This window comes from Passer domesticus, chromosome 5, assembly GCF_036417665.1.
Source record: "Passer domesticus isolate bPasDom1 chromosome 5, bPasDom1.hap1, whole genome shotgun sequence".
NCBI classification, from domain to species: domain Eukaryota; kingdom Metazoa; phylum Chordata; class Aves; order Passeriformes; family Passeridae; genus Passer; species Passer domesticus.
In genome coordinates, this window is record NC_087478.1 from 32,389,496 (window position 1) to 32,412,545 (window position 23,050).

Consider the following 23,050-nt stretch of genomic DNA (forward strand, 5'->3'; position numbering starts at 1 on the left):
GAGCTCTCGGGGCCTGGAGGGGCAGTTCCAGTGGCTGGAAAACCCAGCCCTTGGGCTGCCTTCCACCTCAGCTGCACTCGCCTGCTCCCCGCACACAGCCGGCAGCGGCTGCGCGCGCTGCCCCTTCAACGGTGCCTGATGGAGCGGCGGCGGGCCCGGTGCTCCTGTCTGCCTGTGTCCCACAGGGATGAGCTTCGCCTCCAGAAACCTGTCCTGCGAGGCAGAAGTTACCTCGGCCTTCTAGTTTCGTGTCCCGTCCTTCAAACTGCGTGTACTTGAACTGGAAGCAAAGAAGCCCAGCGTTTCTCTGGCGTCACAAAGCACTTGGTGCAGTCGGGCGCGATGGTTGCTCACACTGGGCAGTCACAAAACCACGGTTCGGGGATGTGGATAACCTGTGCAGCAGGGTGCTTTTAAACTCTCGAATATCATCTAAAGTGTGCTAAGAAACTGAAGCGACAGACACTTTAGAAATATATGCAATAGATTTGACTGGAAGTGCTTGTGAAAATTGGAAAATAGTGGCCTGAACAGTAATCAGCTTCTCAAGGGAGAAATAAATCAATTGTATGATTTTGTGCTGAAATAATCTTGAGCAGCTTTTCTACTGAGGTGACTTAAGATACTACATTGCACTTTCGGAGGCAAAAATTATGAGCATAACTTTATATTCTGGGAGATATTATTTTCTTACCATCATTTTGCATTTTTTAGTTGCTGCAGAGTAGGATCTTTCAATTTAAATCCAGAATTTGGAGCTTTATGCACTGCTGAACGGTAACTGTTTCAAAACAGTTATGCTGTGTGCTTTTTTGCATCTGCCTCTGCAGAAGAACAGCACTGATGCTCTCCCAGAAGAAGCATTTAAGAGTTCTGGTGAAGCATCTGGTGTTGCCTTCTCCAGTATATGCAGTGCTGTTTTCTTTAAAATACCTCTTAGAGGTGTTCTGTGTGAGAAACGGAAAATTTCAGAGCATTGCTGCAGTAGTTGACTCTTGCAAATAGTTTGAGGCTTGATATGATTGAAGGACAGATATAATAGTAACCTTCAAATATTCTTTATAAGGCTGTTGCAGTCCTCCAGCTGTGGAGAAAGTGTCACATAAGAGGTATCATGGCTTAAACTGCCCTAGAGAATAGTCAGGGTGAAAACTTGAGTACTTTTAATTTTAAGAGTAATCAGGTTAAAGCTGTGGAATAGTTAGCCTGTGGTTTAGGCACAGGCTGGGAGACAGGAGATGGCAGGAAGCAGGCACGTGAGCCTTTGCACTCACACACCCACCTCCTGTGTGGAAGATGTTGGTCTGATGGAAGCTACCAAGAATCAGTAATCAGCTTATTCAGCAAGGCAAGAGACAAAGCAGAAAAATCGCGCAATGATGCCACCAAAAAGCACAATCTGCCCAAGTTGCTGCAGATGGGAATGGAAAATTATTTACATCTGCAACACTGATAAAGGCTGCGATTTTCATGCCAAAAGAGAGCAATTCTTGTCTTAAGGTCTTTCTTGTTACTTGCACATACAGAATGCAGTTCTTTGGAATGACTGTACTGAATGAACATTTAATGACACCGTGTCTGAGTGCTTTCAATGTCTTAGCAATTTTCCATTCCTCACTTGGGAAAGTATACCTTGTAAAATGCTAAATATGCCTTATAAAAAGGAAAGTGTGTTTTACATTGCCTTTCTTTTCTGTATTTGATGTTTTCATAAACATACCTCCATCACACTATTTTTATTTGAAACCACGGCAGTCCCACAGTGACTCGCCCCGGGCTGGCTAGACGTTCCCGCTCCGCGTGCGTGCGTGCAGGGGTGAAAGAGCTTTCTGTTCTCCCAGCTTCTGCTCTGGGCTCCAGCATGGGGAGAGGAAGCTCGCTGTCACTGGAGGCCTGGGTAAGGACCATGAACTCCTCTGTGCCTTTTGTCTGCGTTATACATAACCGGTGGTTTTGCTGGAAAAACTCCATCTGTTGCTCAGAGGTACTTGGGAAAGGTACTTGGAGAGTTGCCAGGATTCTGCTTCTTTCCAGCGGTTTGTTTTTAAATCATTGTGCCAGAGGCCCTTCGTTTGCTTTGAGCAGTGTTCCCAGAGTGACCCCTCTCAGTATGGCTTTGATATACATCTGTGTATCTTCACATCACCACGGCTGTTGTTGAGGCAGGACTAAATGGTCTCCTCTTCCCAGACTGCCAAGTCCGTGACCTCTGCGTGGCTCCATACAAATGCATAAGGCACAACTGCTGTAGTAGTGCTGGAGTGTGGTTCCAGGAGTACAGGGTCACACATGGGGCCCTGTGGCTGCCTGCCAGCCTTTCCACAGGGAGGTAACATCCAGGCAATTTGTGCTCAGGACAGCACAGCACACACAGACACAAAGCAATGTGGGAAAACACAGGAGAGAAGTTCAATTATGTAGGTGCATCCGCATGGCCATTAACCATTAATTTATCCCCAGGTGAGCTTTGGTCTCTCAGTTTCAAAATAGCTGGCTAAGTTAAAGGAATAATTTAATTTTGTGATCCTGAGGAACCCTAATTTGAAGAAATGTGAGTTGTAGAAGCTTTCCAGTATCTAAGTGGGGTCTGCAGGAGAGCCAGAAATGTACTTTTTTCACAACGGCATATAGTGATAGGGGTGATGGCTTTGAAATGAAAGAGAGTAGTTTTAAATTAGATATTAAAAAGAAATTCATTACTGTGAGGGTGGTGAGGCACTGGGACAACTCACCCAGAGAAGCTGTAGATGCCCCACCCCTGGAAATGTTCAGGGCCAGGTTGGATGGGACGCTGAACAAGATGGTGTAGTAGAAGGTGTTGCTGCCTATGGCAGAGGGATTGGAACTAGATGATCTTTAAGGTCCCTTCCAACCCAAACCATTTCATGACTCCATAAGTTACTGTGAAATTATCCTCAGACTCAAAATGACAAGGTTTTCCATGGGAAGAGGAGACAATTACGTAATTGTAAAGTTATTCCAAATTATATTTCAATGTGTACAATATGTAGGTGCAAATCCATCATGATGTTCTTACAGGGCAGAAAAATAACAAGGAAACTCAGAGACAGATGTGCCATCTGTTACTGTAAAATCCCTGATACTGAATTTTCAAATCCACTGACCAAGGGAAGAGAGTTTATCTCCTTTAGTACTTACAGTTTCATGAGAAAGACTCTACCCCTTAGCAAGCAGGTCACAAAGCCAAGCTATTCCAGGATGAAAAGCATCTCTCAATGTTTCTTTGGTTTCCTACAGCCCACATCTTTGCCTAATGATGATATATTCTTTTTCCTGTTAAATCCCATTTGCATTATGTTGTGGGGTTTTTTTTTCCATTACACCTCGCCCTATTTTAACTCAATTAGGTAGTTTTTAATTTTTTTTTTCTAACCATGTACATTTCTGGTAAGATGTGACAGGTTACTTTTGGATCTTATTCTGAGTGGAGGTCTAGCTGCAATAAGCAATGGGTTGTGCCTAGGAACAGAACTGTCTGGTGGCACTAGGCAGCAGTCCATCGCTGTGAGAGGTACAAGCTTACCTGCCAGGGAGCACAGTGTGGAAGCCTGGACCTTTATTTGAAGGACTGTGAACAGCTCTTGAACAGACATGTTGGTTTGATTCATGCCATTGGGTGAGACATTTTGAATGGGCTCATGGTGAGTCCAATTCCTTTTGAAAATAGAGCTTCGGGATAAATATACCTCTGCAGTTAATAGGGTAGTGCTGGTAGTTAATAATCCTAGCATTAAAAGTCTTCTTTCAAGGTTTTTGCCCATTTATACAAGTCTCATGTTGTTCAAGGATGCCATCTCATTTTAACAAGATGAGAGATTTTATATTTTAAGGTCAGGATCAATCTGGAATCTATCTTTGCTTATTATCACACCTTTGTTTTTTCAGTAGCTGCTGAAGTTTTAAAAAAGAGCATTACATTTTTATTTCATGTGTAAGGCTGAATCTAGGAAAATATGAAATGCTACACTGACAGCCCAGATAGAGGCATTTTTCCCTTTTTTATGTAAAAAGGGATTTTTTTCTTTTTCATGGAAGTAATGTTACAAATGAAACCAATTTAATAACTGCACTACCTTGTGAAACAGAAGGCAGATTATTCTTCAGTTTGTTTCTCTGTACAAAACATCAAAGCATATTCTGCTCTGAGTTTGCTATTATTTTGTTCAGTTTCAATTTAGCAGTAAGAGCTGCTTGAATATTGGGAGTGCAGTATGGACTCTGTTTACAAAACCCTTAACTACTCTTTCTGTACAAATTCCAATGTGCTTTAATTGTCTCAGTTGTCCTCACTGAACAGCCTCCATCACCTGTAATGTCATTCTGTCATCTAAAGCCTGAGATAAATTGGTTTATCTCAACATTTGAACTTATTTTTTTACTATCACCTTTAATTCTGAATCTTTTATTTCCTGGCATTTTGAAAAGTTGAGGTCAGATGTGCTTATTTCTGTTTGAGTGTCAGGTTGAATCCAATCCTGATTAGAACTCCCATGTGTAACAACATTAATAGTATGTATGCTGCTAAAGGAGAACAAACCCCAAATACTTAAAATAGCAGTGGCTCATGGTGAGGTCTATCCTGCAGAGATTGAAGAGCAGGATTCAGCTCTAGATGAAAATAACTGCACTTAAGTGTCTATAAATAGGTATCCACATATGTAAAAAGTGCCTAAGCAACCATTACTGTCAGTGGAAATAAGGGTGGCATGCAGATGCTTAAGCATGTCTGGTGCCATTTTATGGCTCTTAGGGTATCAATCTCAATTCCATTTTCTCCTCTGTGAAGGCACTGAACTTCTGTAAATTTTCTGTTACATCTGCAAAGCCAAGCAATACCTCAGGTACCTTGGAGCATCCTGAAAGACACCAGATTCCAGTGTGTAAGCAGTGGCACCCTGCATGTGTGGAACATGCATCACGACCAGGCACATAGCAAGGGCAGGATAGAGGGGGAGGGGGAGCTGGCAGAAAACCCTGAAGTCATTGATTATTTCTGTGAGAGACATGTATGTGAAGGCTCACCCATAAAACCAAGCTAGCAAACCTCCTTTAATGTTGATGCAGTCTTGTCTCTGCTGGGAGAGCTTCATCAGCACAGAAGTATCCACACAGATATGGCCCTCTTTATTTTGGGAGCATATTGGTGCTAACAGAGCTGGAAGGAGAGGAGGACACACTTCACCCTCAGGCACTGCTTGCACCTAGGTTTTGTCTAGAGGGGCTTCAAAAGGCACAAGGATGGCTGAAATCGCCTCATTTCTCCATGCTGCCATCACACACGTGTTGACCCCAATGTGCAGAGCACATTGCAACTCCTTCAGCGTCCTGCACAGGGGCTGGGACAAGAAACCTGAGGTAATTGGAGTCTTTCACCAACTTCAGACAAAAATACCAAGACCATCAAGGAGCCTTTGGGCCATAAAGTGCTGAGCAGCCCTTAGTTTTCCCAGACCTTTTTTCCACAGCTGAGTGGATTTCAAGACACTTCCTGGAGCTTCACAGCACTGAAAAATATGGAGGGAAGGACAAAAAAAAAGTGGTGTGAAATGTTTGCTGTGGTGCTGATGGAACAAGTGTGTAGTCAGCCTCATGCAGGCTCTTTGGGAAGTGGGTCAGCAGCAAATCCTTTGCTTATTCATAAGGTTAATTATTTAGCTGTCTGAAGTCAGCTTCTTCAGCATTAAGTCTCAGGAGATGTATGCCAGATATGTTGTTGCTGCTCACTTTGCATAGGGCAGAAACAAAGCTCATGGCTCCAGACACAGCAAAGTACTTCCATGCCGCTTCAAGGCGCCTCTCTGGAACAGCAGCGAGAAAAGACTGCCACAGCTGCCTAAATACTACACTTGAAACAGCAACAGAGAAAAGAGTTGAAGACAGAGCTTTCAACTGAGTGTTCTTAGTGTTAATAATTAAATACCGTTTTTAAAACATCAATGAATCTTGTGTAATCTTGACATTCTTAGATACTAGCAGGAAGAACAGTAGTTCATTAGCCAGACAGAGATTTGGATAATCACAATTGAATTTTTAGCTAGATGTTCCTTTTAAAACTTGGTTTTTACTTTGACAAGGATTAGTGTTAATTGGTGTGTAGTACCTGTACAGAGACTATGAGCTGGACAATCGTCTTTGTTGTATTCTGGATTTTTTCCACACAGTTGTCAGCATCACCTGTGTTGAAAATGTTTGGGAAAACCTAAAAACAGCTCTTTTTTTAATTTTAATTTTTTTTAAGTGGAATTTGGGTTAGATGTTTCCAGTGCTTTTAGAATTGAGAAGTATGAGTGCCAGAAGTTAATGTTGTGACTTAGAAAGAAGAAGCATCCCTTCTCCTGCAGCAATAAAGCAGCTCAGCAGCCCCTGTTCATTTAAAAAGAATGAATTCCATGTTTTGCTGTATGTTGAACTCCAGAGGTTTTGACTACAAGGACTGCTGTTAGTGACTTTACCTCTACAAAACACAGAATCATCATACAATAGTTTGGGTTGGAATGGACCTCTAAAGGCATCTAGTCCCACAGCCTGTGGTAAGCAGGGACAGCTTCAAACAGACCAGCTTGCTCAAAGCCCCATCCACCCTGCCCTTGAGTGTTTCCAGGGATGGAGCATCCACCACCTTCTGGGGAATCCTGTGGCAGGGTTTCACCACCCTCACTGTAATTTTTGGTGGTGGCTGGCAGCCCACTGCCACTTGGGAAGAGAATACCCACACTGGTAATAACAGGGAGCTTTAGGATATGTGCTGGCTGAGGGGGCTGTGGCATATAGGGCCTGTCGTGGTCTTGTGGAAAGGTTCTCTGCTGAGACACCAGCTGTGCTTGAGCTCTTGTCCTCCAAAGAGTGATGTATCTAACTTATATAAACAAAGAGAAAGAGAAAGAGAAAATCCATGTTGAGACATAACCTTTTGCTTTTCAGGAAAGCAGAGCCATATCAAATTGATAGGTCAAATCCACTGATTAAATTTCAAGGATGCTGTTTTAATAGCAGTGTTTGCTTTTAAGGCTGTTTCAGAGATAGGTCATACTAAACATGCAGAAAGAAACCAGAATTACATAGTAATCTTAGTTGTGCTAAGAAATTGAGTGCCCAGGTAAATTTCTACTGTAAGTCACTAAACTTGGCCTACTTTCATGTGTGAGATCTTATTAAGCATTCTGCAGCATGCATCATTTGGAGCATACCTGCATTTATTTGCATCCTAATCCAGTTATTCAATACTGATTTTGTTTTTTGCACATCCTTGCCTGAGAAAAATAGATTTTAAAATTATTTTCCTAGATAGTTGACTCTGTATCTTAATGAGTCAGCCATTAAAGTGATTGATTCTTTAAATCTAATACTTGGTGTTAGACATCTAATCTAATTAGAAACCTAATATCTCCACTAAAATATTAAGCACAGTCATTAATACCTGCCAAGAAAATAACTATAATTGCAATTGAACCCTTTTAATGATGTTTTTTGATTACTGGCCAAAACCCATAATTGCTCACCAACTGTTCTGCTGTTCCCTCAAAACACTGTGTCCAAAGAACAGCCATGTTTTAGATGCTACCACTTTTCTGAAAATACAGCTGGGGCAAGATTCTGCTTAATCATCTCTGCGAGGCTTCTGAAAAGAACAGATGTAACAGAGAAAGTATTAACATAATTATAGTTCTTTATGAGACTTCCAACTTTATGATTTTTGGGGAGCCTATGCCTTTACATTCAAATATGGATTTCTTCTTTTTCAAGAATAACAGTCAAAAGGAGAGAGAAATCTGTCAACTAGTTTCTGGGGCAGCAGAATACTTCCAAGGTATTTTCTAGGTACTGGATCTCAGTCTGAGGACTCCTCTTCCCTAGTATAAAGCAAGACTGAGATACATTATTTTACATGGCTGGGATGCAAGTAATTTCAGGTAAAAAGCCCAGAAAATTTCCCAAACTCAGAGTAAGCTCCTTTCACAAATTAAGAAAAAAAAAATTCAAATGCCCTGCACCATGCCTCAGGGTCTGTTTCTTCAATACAAGCAAATGCACACAGTAGGGGCTTGAACTCCTAGGGCTGCTGGTGCAAACCGCATTTTCCAGGTCAGTGGAGAGTTCCTCTGTGGAAGTCTTCCTTGCCTAGCATGTACCTCTTGCATTAGAGCAGGGGAAGTGTACCCCCCTTGCCCAATAGTCACACTGCTGTTTTTCTGGAGTGTTTTGCAATACACATGTCTATACTGATTATTTTGAAGATTTGTGTATTTTTTTGAGGGTATGGAATAGGGCAGTATTTGAGATTGCTTGAGCCAGAAGTTCTTCCTCAAAAGGTGGGATTTACAGTCCCACTTTGATAGCCAACATTAAGCAGTAGTTTTAGCAGTTTGCATGGACTTGGGACTGACTTAGAACTTCACTGTTGCCTAAACTGATTCGCTTTGATTTTTCTACGAAGATTTGTAGAAAACTGCATATTAAGCTACATTGAAAGGAACATGGATGGAAGTGCAGCAGCTCATCCTGAAGAACTTCAGGAGCAGACATTTCTGAAGATAAACTTTCACAGACAATCACATTTTCATCTAAGTCCATACTGAATAACTCAATGTGTAGATCATAACCAGTATGAGCTGAACTCTGCTGTTTGTGCTCATGAGAGGAAGGCAATGGGCACACGAGGGTTGGTGGCAGCCTGCATTCCCACAGCTTAAGCTAATTATGGAATCACAGTTTTAGGTAACATTTGACCCAACTATTTCCTTTGTGGCTATCCCATTCAAATGTTACTTGGAGCATAAATTAGTACTTCAGCAGTGTTAAGGCTTGGGACAACATGATAAAATAGCAGCAGGCTGGAGCTCTGTTACATACAAGGTACCAGTGTAAAAGTGTGTGGCTCAATGTATGTGACAGGACCAGCTAGTGCCCAGCCATGTTGTGGTACCAAAAGTTTAAATATTTCTCTGCCAGTCTCAGAAATACATGTTTGGAACAATATTTCATATTGAGCTTCTTAGGTAGGACTTTTGTCCAGAGATAGAAATGCACTCTCAGTGTCAAAATACTTTGAAAATTGCTATGTCTGCATCTATGTCCTGAGTGGAATGGATGACAGATGTTAAATGTTATCTGGATGGTGAATTCTCCCTTAAACTTTCTTCAAAATTACATTGCTTTTCTCTTCACATTTCTATGAAATTTGTATGTTGCTGAGATGTGCACTGCTGTGGTTAAACTGTGGAAGCACTTAGGAGGCAGCTGAAGGTGTCAGTCCTGTCAGATTTTATTATTTTTGGGGAATAAATCCCAAGCAGAGCTCCTCCATCTGAAATGCACATCTGGAACATTTTCAAATGGATATGATTTTATTGATGAGCCAAGAGGAACAAAAATTTCTGACTTCATGATGGTTTTATCTTTCTCATGCAAAAACTGGTGTAAAATTTGCAGTGTTAGAAAATTTTACCTAAACATTCTTTGTATCCTATGTTCCTAGGAAGTAGAGGGTATCATTCATCTAATTGAAGCTTGTCTTAATGGCATTTTAGGGCAACATTAGAGAGCACTGTCATGTCTGCTAAGCACTCTAGAAATACAGTAACTGCATAAATGATCCAAATAATTTGTAGCTTTTAAAAGAGAAATGTGTAGAAGCAGGACTTTGAGCACATAGACATTGTGTTTGAGAGACCAGTTGTAGCAATTGTTGTGATGATCTGACTGATGGTAGAGTTTTCCAGAGGCCAATTTGCAATGTAAGTATTCATCAACTCATGTTTTTAATTGGCTGTGCTATGCTGAATTTTGCATATACATTAATACACTAAGGTAAGCAATGAAATATATAAAACTCAGCAATTTCTTTTTCTTTTTTCTTTTTTTTAATTTTTGGAAACAATTTGTGTATATGCATTCCCTAATCTCATAATTAAGATAGAAAATTCTGAAATATGCTTTGACTGGCATTTTCTAGCAGCAACAATATGGGAAAAGATGCTTTTCATCAGCCCCACATATAATTGTCATTCTCATTGAAATTCTTTCTGTAAATAGGTTGATGCTGGGAATATGGTTTGAGAAACTCACAGGCTTTCCTGAAATGATTCCCATGATGGCAATAAATTACAAAATTCATGTTAAGTGCCTTTGAATTCTCAGAATACAAATGCAGATTTTTCCTTGAGATGCTTACTGACATTCTGCATCTGCAAAGATTGTTACTTCTGCACAGAACAGAAAGCAAATATAATATTGCTGCATTTTTGTAATTTTAGACATGTTTTAATTCAACAATCTACCATTATGTAGAGACCATTTATAGTATCACTGATGGTATTTCTATATACAGACTGACTTTAGCACAGTTCTGTTTTGGAGTGAAACTGTAGTTTCATCTCTTAGGTTACATCAGCCTAAGCATGAGAATGTGTATCACTGGTGTCCCATCCAACTGATAGGACACAGTTTCCACCCTCCTGAGGTAACAAAGGATACATCTTCTACTTTAATTAGTAAAAATTAATTCTGGGACTGTGTTTTCCTATGACATTAATGTGTTTTATGTGAAAAGCTCTCGATTAAGAAAACCCCAATCAGGTTGCTGACAATATAGAAACTGGGTTAATGTATCAAAATATGTATTGCTTTCAAATGTAAAATGTTTTAAAAATAATATTTAAAAATCACATTAATTTTAAATGTCAAATAAGGTAAATTTTTGTTTTTCCTGATAAGTCTATTACCAGCTCAGCATCACCACTCTTGTGACACAGATGAAAAAGTAGGCTAATATAAGACTTTGTGAAGTACCATGGTTAAACACACAAAGGACAGGGAATCTGTCAGAGGATCTGCTGTACATCTGTCAATACTAAAAAAATGAACATCAATAATGCTGGGTTTGCATAGCTTTATTGCTTAGCATTTGGTTCTTCCTAAGAAATTCATTGCCACTTCATTCTTCTTATTACTTTTATTGCAGACCTTATTTGGAGAGATTGAAGGAGTGGAGAGATTGAAGAGCACCAAAATGTGGCAATACAGAAGAGAAAGTTGCCTGCAGCTGGTTTCCTGCCTTCAGCACAGGCACAGATGGTGAGTCCCCAGCACCTGTCAGCAGTGCTGGTGCTCCATCGTGGCATCACTGCTCTGAGCTGTGGTATCTGGAGAGAGGGAAAATCCCATGGGAGGGGGGCACACGTTTCTTGCTGCTTCATAGTCCCAGAGCTCACCTTCAGCATCCTTGGACCGTTCTCTTTTCATTTACTAGTTTTAATTCTGTGGACACAGCAGTGAAAAAAGTGTGTAATATCAGTGACAAAAAAGAGGGAAAGGACCATGAAGCTGTTAATATTCTATAAATGGATGATAAATAATGCTCAGCTTTCTTTGTAAAACCTGACATGCCCAATATCTACTTAAATTCCACTCCCTGGGATAAATGTTTAGAATAGAACAAAGGAAGAAGGGAAAGTTAAGTTGCCTCTTGCTGTCAAGAATGTTATGATAACTCATTGGCTAGTGTTATTGAGATATAAGAGGATAGGAAGTATCTGCACATGTTTTTATTTACTTTATGTACATACGGAAATCCTGTAACAATTTTTTTGGGCTTTATTGTATGGTGTTCTCTTGCAATTTTACAGCCATGACTGAGAATCTAAGCTCCCTGCCATTGCAGCTGAAGAGGCATGGGCTTTTTTGTGTGCTTGTTTTGGGGGGACTTGCTATCAGTCTGATTTCTGTTAAAGGGTGCTTAATAAAAATATAATTGCAGAGGAAATGGTGCTAATTAGCATATATGTACTCCCACAAAGTGTAGCTTGTTCCCATTCATTATGGACAAGAGTGTGAACTGGATCTCTTACAGCCATCTTAGAAACACTCCCAATGCCAGAGCTCTCCTGGGACCTTGTGGCCATCTGCAAGCAAAGGAAAAGTCTTTGGCATCTTCTGTGGTATAGATTTATTCTTATATTTTGATCTGGCAAGCACACACGGTTCTTGCATGTTCCCTGTGGCCCAAGTATTGGATGTCGGTGACGTAAATGACTTTGCATTTTCCTTTTATGACAGAGGAGTTGCATCCCACATTAACAAGACTTAAGTACATCTGTGCACTGTTACTGATTATATATGTTTCCTGGCTTATATATAGGCAAAACATATGAAGAAACCATTTCATTCAGAAGTCAAAGCTTTGCAGTTGTAAGTTGATTTTGTTTTGGCTTTTCCTTTTCACATTAACTTCTTGCCAAGCTGCATGTAAACCTCCTTTGTCTAGAAAAATGCAACCTTTTCAAGAGTAAAATATTTCAGGGGTTAGCTGAAACCGGTCTTAATAGTGCTATTCTTCTGGCTTCATGCCTATGGAAGTGATTAATGGTTGGAATTTATGTCACAGAGCACATAATAATTTGTTAGAAGAAACTGGATTCAGTCACAGCACAGGCATTTTTCTCTTCCTGTCATTATATTTTGTGAGGACTTACTTATTTCCTGCAATCTCAGCCCATGTGAAGAAGAGAATGATAAAATTTCTGCATAATTTTTCTGAGAATACATTTATACTCCGGATGACCTTTGGAGTAAATTTGAACTATTAGATTTTCCCACATATTTATAGCTCTGACCATGCATCTTTGCCAGCAGATCTTACAGGCTTTATCCACCAAACATTTATTTATGGTTAAAAACCAATTTGCACTGGGTATGCTGTAGAAAAAGTTCAAAGCCATTACATTTGAATTTAAGTCTTCGTTTATAGTATTTTTTTTTCCTGTATTGTCATCAGGCAATGTTACATTCAAATTCATAACACATTTACCTAAGTGATATTTACTTCATTCAATGTCTTTCTATGCTGATAGCTATTGTCTGTGAAAGTGATTTTCCTGAGACTATACTGGCATATATGAAATACTGGTCCTTGCCTTCCTACTGAGCAATCAAGGCTTCTAGAGGTGCCCAGTGCCTCGGTTGCTTCACCCAAGCTCACTTGAAATAGATGGATATTCTCATGGAATGAGCTGTTCTAATTTGTATTAAGAAAAATAGTGCAGAAGCCTTAATTGGCAAATAAATACCAGCACTCCCATTTTGTGTCAGACTTTTGCTTATACGATACGAGGTATCCTGATGTTGACTACATCAAAATAGATTTCCAAAGAAAAGAATGTTTGCTGGAGAGTGCTTTTGGTTTGAGAATTTTATCTGGGTCTGTGTTTAGGATTTTCTGCTTCCTTGTGTGGCTACGCAGTGCTCTGTGCATCTCGCCACTCCGTGGAGCAGTGCCTGGATGTAGAGAGTCCTGGGACACAGCATGCTGGGCAGTCCAGCTGTGTTGCTGGTGTGAGGTGTGGAAGAAGTGCTGCTCTCCAAGGATTTACATTAATTCATGGTTTCCTCAAGCACTGACCGTGAAAGCCTGTTAAGGCCCCAATTCACCAGTGCCATTAAGAAATGTTTCTTTTTGAACATACCTTTAAATCGGGTCTCAAAATATACATTTAAGTGCTCTGCTGAACTGGGGATTAAGTGTAATACTTGTGTTATCTTATAGGTTGGGTTTATGTACCACAGGCATTGAAGAGGGTCAAATGGGAGTTCATTTATCCTAATTAGTCTGATGTAAGAGAAGCAGCAGAGGCCAGACAGACAAAAAAATATTGAATCCTGCCATGTACAGAACAAAAGCATTTTCAGCACCTTTTCAAGACATGTGATGGCATATAATCTCCCATGTCTCTGCCAATACTTTTATAATTGCACAGAAAATGGATTTTCCCTGTCAACATTAGCTGAGAAACCCTTGTTGCCGATAATTGAAACCTGCAATAGCAATAAATTTTTCTTAGTATTAAATGGAGTTTGAAAGCCTCCAGTAAAACTTGATGTAAAACACCTTGTTACTGATGATGTTTATATCAATCCAAGCTCTTCAATGTGTGTTTTAAACATTTCTATTTTATAAAGGTAAGAAAAAAACATATTAAGGGTTTTGATATTGCAAATACTTCTATATTTCTTTAGGAGTAGTGTCATTATTTTCTACTGAACAAGAGCAATATGATCTTCAACCCCTCTGAAAATGTTGACAAGTTATTTCTTAATTTTGATTGCAAAACTCAACTGGGCAGCATTTAATGAAGAAAAAACAAATGGGACCATTCAGTTAGAGGGAATGTAGATTAATCTGTATATCAAAGCTCTTCAGTGAATATCCATTCTACATTCAAAACCAGAAGGATTATCATTTATCATATTATTAGCAATTATCATATGATGTTTTTCTTTGAGATTTCCATCTATTGTGCTTTTTGAAGTGGAATTTTTGTCTTATACAGACTATCTACTTAGTTAATGCCTCTAGTTTGCAAATGATTAGTTCTCTCTATACGAACAGATTAGTTTGAATATATTAATAGGAGCAGCCAAAGTTTTTCAGTGTTTGCATACTATCTAAATCTGCACTGTGATTTGTGACAGAATGGCAAGGTATGTCATAGAAATGATATTTTCATGCATGCTGTGTAGCATTCATACACAGACAGAGCAATAGGAACCAGCGTGGCATGACATGTATTTAGAAAAGAAAGATTTTAAAGAATGTAACCATTTCATTCTCTTAAAAACTTTCTGGTTTAAAATGTTTGGGTAATAAACTGCCTTACTGTTGTCCAGTTGCCTAGTTTTATGAAGAGCTCTTTGCAGAATGAAAGGCATTAAAGTGGACCCCATTTCAGCTCAGCCTTTGGGGCTGTCCCTGTCCAAGTTGTAGGTGGCCATGTCCCCAGCCTTGTCCCATCCCTGCCTGGCTGTGAACCCCCTTCAGCCAGACCCTGACTCACAGACTTTCCAGCTGAGCCCCAGCCCTGGAGTGTCACCACAGACACGTCTGGCAGGGGGCTGAGGGGTGCTCCCCTGCCAGGCTGGTGGGACTGTCCTTCCTCATGGACATCGCCGGCTGGCAGTTCCACATGGCTCCTGGCCCCTGGCAGGGACTGTGCCTGCTCAGTCCTTCCTAACACCATACCGGTGAAACTTTGATCATCCTCAAATTTTCCTTGAGTTCAGTGAACATGAGTTCATGAGTGTGAATCATGGTGCATCTGCAGAAGATCTGTTGTAAAATGAGAGGCTGAATTTTGCAATTTCAGCCATGCTTGAAAATTCATGGCTATTATCAGTTATATGAAAAAAAAAAAAAAAGAGCAAGAGTTCATGCTAATCACTTCTGTCTTATCCACATAATGTGAATTCAGATGGATAGGATTTACAGGAACCAATATACAAAGATTGTCTTTTGCATGAGGCCAAGTATTTAGAATTTAAGGTTTAAAAGGAATTTGGTTTGGGACGTTATGAACAGCTGAAGAGAGAATTTAGAATGGAAGTAACTATTACATTAGCCACGCACTACTAATAATAAATACCAAGCAGTGCTGTTGGGCACTGGCCCAGTGTATGCTTATTTCAAGCATCTGCTCATCTTGAAAATATTTAAGGAATCTCACTAGAAGTGATAGACTTCTTCCAGCACACACATGAACATAACTGCTTCATTGGAGCTATAATAAACAATAAAATACTAATATAAGAAACAGGAAGAATTTGGTGCATTGAATTTCCTTTGCCTGATTTTTTACCCTCCATCTCTTCTCTCCATTCCCACGCTTTTTCATATGTAAATGATACATATACATCTATATACAATTTCAGTACAAACATACTTTTGGATAACCACATTCAACCAAAATGGTCAGATTTTTCTGTGTCATGCCTGAGATCCAAGTTGGTAGTTCATATTTGCACCGAGAGTACAAATATAAATAAGTTCTGGAGATAAACAGGGAAGTTATTGAAAAGGGCAAACATTCTATAAAATGACATCTAAATCTGTGGAACTGCAAGTACCAACTTTTGTAAAGTAAAAGAATCTTTTTCTTTTCCTGAATTATCTGATTGACAGGGGAGATGATCTTAATGATTTTTTTTTTTGCTTTATTTGATTTTACATTAAATATTGTGCAATGATTTTACCATTATAAGGAATTTAAGCAAGCAATAAACAATAAAATAATTAAAACCCTATTAAAATATACTTAATAGCTACAGTTGGTTATTCATAGTTTATTAATATTATACAATCTCAGAAGTAATGTAGCTTTATTTGATACTATTTTAGGCCATAATGGAAGTTTTGACAGGCTTTCAAAAAGAGATAAAGAATCCAAAACAATATCTTGGTGAGAGTCACAATTCAAAATGGCATGCTATGTTTCTAATTTTTTTTATTTTAAATGTAACTAGACTATACTTTTTCCTGGCCAGAAAGATGTAATGGTGAACATGATGGAGAAAACTAACTTTAAAATTCGTGCCTTGCATATGTTTGGTCTAGTAGGTCAATGTACATCATGTGAAAAGCTGAGATCCACTGTGGGAGAAGTTTGTATGAGAAGATAGCTTTTATGATCAAAATGGTGTTTTACAACAAATAGGAGAAATTCAGGAACAGGATCAAAAGCTGGGCACAAATAACAGCATGGTCTTTCCCAATTAAAATCAGATACCAATAACAGAAGATGGAAAGATGATGAAATGTATATAAATAATTTTTAATTAAAAAAAATTTACTGGGCTTTTCAAACATTTCATTCATTTTCCCTGTCACATGCTATATCAGGACTATCTGGATTTGGGCACCAGTGCTGCCAACGTGCTGCTCAACACAGATGTCCACGTGTGGAGTGGGAAGAGATGCCAGCCATGGTGAAATGCTCCGGAGCAGTGCATGTGGATCCTGGCCAGGATTCTGGTTTTAAAAGTTGCCAGCACCATAATGGTGAAATGCTTTCACTTTTTCTGGTTACATTGCAGTCCTTACGGGTCAAGGTAGCAGCTGATAAAAATAATTTTTGCATATAAAGTTGAAACATCACACAGCTAAAAAAATTGTATGAAAACACAACTGTCTTAACGATCATAGGATCACCGGGAAAATCATGTGGCAGGGACCTCTGGAGTTCTCTAGTCCTTCTGTCCAGGCTGTTAAGGGCAGTGAGGAGGGCAGAGGCTGCCTCTTCTAAGCTAATTTTTGTGCAACCCCTTCCACATAAGAGTTGTATTTCAAGAAGAAAACCTCAGGTGGCAGTAGCACCATAGCTTTTGGAACCGGTCCTGGTCTTGAGCAGTTCTTCCCTCTTCCTGTCAGTCCTTAGGGCTCGTTAACGCTTGTGCTTTACACCTTTAGCCAGTCGTCAGCCGCTGGCAAAGTGAAAGTGGTTTTTCCTGACTGATTCAGTGATGTGCAGATCTCCTTTGGAAGTCTTGCATCCATGTTTTATATATTCGTGCAAACAATGCGTATTTTTATATAATCGTGTAAGCTGAATTTGGGTCACTTAGGGTTGATAATGTATTTGATTTGATTTAAATCTCGCAGAGCACTCTCTGAAAGATTTCCTGTCTCCTTTAAGGTTGTCATCCACTTTCTATTTTCTTGTACATGACCACATGTGATCAGAAAGGAGGGAAGAAAGTAATAAAAGATCACTATAAGGGCAGTATGGAATATAGATGGGAGGAATTTGGGAGCAGAACAAGCAACAAAAAGTTGAAAGAAAACATGATGAGGGAAGAAAAAGCTTAAGCCTGCTTGGAATTGGAGCTGTTTCTCACAACTCTGCTTTTGTGGGTCTTGAACACCTGCTTACTTGCTTGAACCACTTACTTACACTGATTCAAGACACTGTCACAGAGTTCAGCTTTGGGATTTCCTGGTAGTCCCACTTGCAATGACTCTGTCTCTCCATCTAATTGGGTTTTTTAGGCATTGGACACTAGAAAATTCTCTCTAGACTCTTAGTTTCATTGCCAGTCAGCCATGATCTTTGAAATCTTTCACACTGTTTCACCTTTTAGGCTCCTAGTCTCAAAATATACCTGTAGAAAACAGGAAACACCAAAACTTTCTGTTGCCTCCTCCCAAAACAGAAAAGTGAACAAAGAGAATTCCTCTTGAGCACAGTGGTTCTGAAGTCACATTTCTGCAACTGAACAGAAATAAAAGATGGTTAGACAATTGGCAGAAAAATTGCCACTGAAAGGATAGTGGTGATGGGCCATTTCTCCATTCTAGCCCCCAAAAACTCCATGCTTCCTGATACCTCTGAGAGCATACAACCTTCTTTTACCTGGCTGCAGCAGTAGAACAAGATCTTCATGGTCTTATGGGAGTGAATAATGGACACCAAATGGTATTATCTCCTTCTGCACTGGAAAAGAAAGGAAATAGTAATTTTATTCAGTTTTAATGGACTCTGATGTATTTTTGATACATCCACTACATTTGATAGTTATTACAGCAGGGTCTTTGATACCAGAGTGACCTTCTGTTTATGTCACTGTGGCCTGGTTTTGATACAGGTTAAGTCATTATTTGGAGAAGCACATGGATGTGAAGGGACTGCTACCAACTTGGGGTAATGCCACTACCCACCATAATTTAAAAAATGCCCCCAGGAAGCATTGTTGAATTTTACTGACATTTGTGAGGAAAACTGTGAGATTTGCCTGGATTACCTGGATAAGTTTTTTCTGGATAACCTAGATAAGTTTAGGAAGAAATAATTGTAAAGTTTCCAGTACAGCATGCATTCATTACTTGTCAATTTGTAATTTTTAAAATTTTTGATCTCTTACAAGGTGGCCTCTCCTCCCATACAATATATCTTGTCCTTACATATTTTGAGGGAAGTTTCTATGAAGCATCAATGAAGTCACTGTAAGATAAAGCCATCTACATGGGCCTGAGGATAAGAAAGATGAACTAATTAGAAAGTAGAAAGGAGAAGTATTTGGGTTAATCTGGAGTGTACAAATTGACTAAAACTGGGATCTGGCATGTGTGGGGGGGTTTTCAGTTGTAGTGGGAGGACACTACAGAGTTATAAAAGGATGTAAAAATAGGAGCCCCAGGCAAAGGTTGTTTCCCTGCAAAGTGTAATAGGGAAAATGGATGAGGAAGTCCAATGTCACCTGCATCCTCTGCAGTGAGAAGTTTTAGAGCTGTTTTAGCAATGTGGAAATAGTGCTGGTGCTCAAAATGGAGCAAACAGTGCTGCAGACAGGCTTTGGGTGCTTTTAGGAGGTGATACTGAAACCTGTCCAGACCAGGTCCCCATGTTCAAGCACTTGCTCTGCTGCTGAACTCTGCTGGACAGGTGCAACAGTGGGGACTTCAAACAGGAAACATCAGAGCAGTTCTTGCTGTCTGCTGCCGGGATCAAGGGTCCTGTGACACCAAAATAGGTGCCAGGAGTCTGTATATGATCAGCATGTGTTTAAAACCACAACTGTGGTGCAAGTGTACCTTCAGACTAGTATGCTCCCAGGAACCATGTAGAACCCAAGTCCAGGTGTGTAATTACTTTATTCAACTTCAGCAAGACTTCTCAAATGCATGATATTTTGAACATGTTTAAAGTGTGAGCCAGTGTCACAAAACTGTGACAGCTTGACATCTCATGCATGTGTGGTTTGTGACAGAGGTGTCAGAATGGCCAAGTGCTTAGAAAGGCTCTGGTTTTCCATCACTTCTTCCCTGGTGAAAGGGGAAGCATGATTCTCCAGAAAGACCTTAGCCCTGCAACAAAATCTTCCCTCCAACAAAACCTCTCCATGAACATGGCAGTTGGGATACATTGGTCCTGACAGCCCCAAGAAAGAAGCTGGAGTAATTTTCTTTCTTGTGGCTTCTTATACAAAACAAGAGAAACACGCCTATATATAATTAAGGGACTGGAAGGCAGACACGGTGTTTCCCATGTTCCAGGGAGCTGATGCCTATTTAGCTTTGCCCAGTTTAGAGGAGTCTATGGATTTGCTCCTTTCTCAGAATAGTGATTGTGCTGGGAGGGACAGAAAGGTACCATTTCTAGTAACACTACTATAAATATTCCCTAGCTCAGGCTGGCTCATCACACAAGAGGGCAGAGCATGCTTCCCTTCCCCCTACCTTCTCCCCTCCCTCCTTGCACCTCTTTCAGCACGGCAGATTCCAATAATAAACCCATCACTGTGAAAGCCAGGTGTCATCCAAATTCATTTGCTGCAGTGTTTGACCTATACTCTGCTTCAAGATACAGGTTTCAGAGTATTTTATGAGATGCACTTCACAGCTTTATACCATACAAGACATTCTACAGGATTTTATGAGCTGCATTTTATAAAATTTTATCAATCGTTACGAATATTTTAGCCATCAGCCCTTTTTTAGGGGATCAATTCCAACACAAGCTTGCATACATATGAAAGTGCACAGAGAAAATGTGAACATCCTCAAAACACTGTTAACATGTAACTTTCCAGAAGATCTTTGCTGGGCTATTTATTTTGTAATAGAGCTTGTACAATTCACAGGGAAACTAAAATGGGATATAAGGCACAGCAACTGCTTTACTGTTTAGCTTTACAAAGCGAGATGCCTCAGTTCATTCACTGCAGAGGACGGATGATGGGCTGAATAGCATCACTTTATTCCTCACTGAGCTCACCTTGGCTTCCTTGAACAAGCAACATCTTTGTTTCCAGGTCTCATCCACAAGTGACACAGCCTCTGTTTGGTGGTCTGACTGTTCAGGTGCATTTGCAGCCCTGACTCTTCTCACTGTGATTATTTGTCTCCTCCAGTGCTAGGCAGAGCACATCGTGTGCTGCCAGTCCCTGCTCAGCTGCGATCCACAGCCACCTCCCACCTTTCAGACACACCCAAAGTACCACAAGAGCTCATTACATCAGAGGTCTGGCCATCAACCAGTTAGTGTCACCCAATGCTGGGAAGAAATTAACAAGTGGCACCTGAAAACTGTGGGAATCTGGATTTTTTGTGATGGAAATGAAACATAAAACCCAGTCATTATTTGTCAATTTTCTCAGATTGTATATAAATTAGTGCAGAGGTAAGATCTATCTCAGATTCTCTGCAGCCTAGGGAGGGAAGGGGAGGATATCTGAAGATCTTGCAGTGGCACAGAAACAGGGCCAGTGCTTAGGAGCAGCAGCACTTCTCCAGTCTTTCCAAAGTCTGCGTTTCAGATCTTTGGGGACACAGTCCCCTGGTTTGGCCAGATGATAAAAGCCTTGCCTGGGAGGTGCTGTGGTGCAGGAGTCCCTGCACACCTGCAGATGGACGTCTTGGGCATTCACCTGCCACAAGGGGTCACTTTCTGGAGAGTTCTCTGGAAGAGATAGACCAGTCCCATTTAGCAAAGTCACTATGAAATATTCAACTTTGTGTTTAATTTTTCAAGTCTTTTCCCATTTGTTTAATGGAAGCTGAAACACTGCCATCACTGTCAAGCCCAGGAGCAGTGTTGCTTTGCCAGATCTTTTTGGGTTTACAGAAAATGGCAATATTCATACTTGCATTACAGCAGCAGAAAGTAAAATTGAACATGGCATTTACATTTGCAGCATGGAAATTCAGATCACTGAATGCAACAAGAGAGTTATTTAAGGTCCTGATATTCTATACATGCACACTGCTGGTCTTGTGTCATGCTAGTTGTTTTGAAGGATGTGCACTCTTTAGAGTTTCTGCAAAGGAAAGGGAAGAAATGGTGACAAATTAAATCAACACACTCTGAAAGAAAACCAAACAAACCCAATGTTGAATAAGAAGATATATATGCAGTACGATTTCCCTCCATCAATCAAAGAAAAAAAAAGCTAAACCAAAAAATTAAGGGCTAGTTTTGATAATTTATTCCTAAATTGCTTTCTGTCTGTTATTTTAAAAATCTCTGCATTCGTAACTTTCTTCTCAGACGTTAATTACTATTCATTACTTGGTCATGTCAATGAAAACAAGAAAAATCTCAGGTAATGAATTCTTCTGTTGGAAGACAATAATGAATTAGATTGTCTTCAATAATACTGTAGCAGAAGATCATGAAATATTTAAGAAACACCTTATAATAAAAATTGCACTACATTAAATGTATAGTTTAGGTGGTTATCTTTTTTCAAGCTGAGATCTGCTTTGCTTACAGAGAGAATTGAGCCATTTTGAGCTTTGCTCATCTTCACAAGCACTGTAAATTTTGGGAGAAATCTGAGAAAAGCATTTTGAAGAAAAGGGTCTCTCATTTATTGATATAACAAAGTGAATCAGATGGCTTAAATAAATGAATAACACTGGCAGCTGCTGAGCTCTTACAAATGCTGTTTTAAATCAAAGGGGAAGGAAAAGCCCTATTTATAAACTCCATGACAAGCAGGATTCAGTAAAGTCAAGAACGAGAACAGAGTAAAAGAGGAACATGCAGCTATTGCAAAGGCCAGCAAGCAGGAACATGCTAGTAAGGCTTCTGCTGTTGACACTGTTCTCTATTTTGTATGAATATTTAATCCCAATTAGGCTTTTTGAATCTGTGCCAGTAGTCACTGATGTAAAATGCAAGCACAGTATACTTCAGAAGCATACCCTGATAGATCTGTTGATTAGCTAAGGGATTTAGGAGGAACATGAGGGTTGGTCATAAAAAAGTCAAACCCTTCAAAATTAGCAAGGTAATGAATTCCGTTCTGGACCTGGGTAATATTCCAGAGCTACGGGAAGTAAAAAATGTAACTGTCATTCAGCAATTCAAAGATGAAAAATACATCTTAATCTTTCAAAAATGTTACATAGAAATAATTGCTTTAGACAGCTTTGAAGAGCCCTCTTGGCACACTAGTACAGTTTCTGGCTTTCCAGACCCAGGTTTCAGCTCAGGAGAAATTCAGCTGCAGATGCAAGGCTTTGAGAACCCCTGACTCCTCTCCCACTCCAGGGACCAGACTGATGAGAGCTGGAGCTAGGCTCTGACACTCCAGATTTTGGGCACTCAAACTGACCTCAGAGCCCTGCCCTTGTTTCAAGGCAGATGCTGCTGCCAGGAATTGTATCAAGGCCATGTGTGAGGCTGAGACCTCAAGGAGGGGGCCAGCAAGGAGCATCCAGCATGGTGCTTTGAGGGTTATGTGTGATCCAAAATCCTGCCCA

At 40.0% G+C, this 23,050-nt stretch overlaps 2 long non-coding RNA genes across 3 annotated transcripts; one reads left to right on the plus strand and one right to left on the minus strand.

The window, feature by feature from the left end:
* Positions 1-87: 87 nt before the first annotated feature.
* LOC135300202 (uncharacterized) lies at positions 88-16,809 on the plus strand. Of its 2 annotated transcripts, none has more exons than XR_010362083.1 (4): positions 88-612; positions 1,756-1,897; positions 10,982-12,207; positions 16,688-16,809. It is a non-coding gene; the product is annotated as an uncharacterized LOC135300202 (long non-coding RNA). The 2 variants fall into 2 exon arrangements; XR_010362082.1 differs by having other exon boundaries at positions 10,982-11,094; positions 16,688-16,795.
* Positions 16,810-17,919: 1,110 nt separating this feature from the next.
* LOC135300203 (uncharacterized) lies at positions 17,920-22,500 on the minus strand. The gene is made up of 3 exons (XR_010362084.1): positions 20,559-22,500; positions 18,198-18,273; positions 17,920-18,056 (listed from the first exon to the last, which is right to left on the minus strand). It is a non-coding gene; the product is annotated as an uncharacterized LOC135300203 (long non-coding RNA).
* Positions 22,501-23,050: the final 550 nt, after the last annotated feature.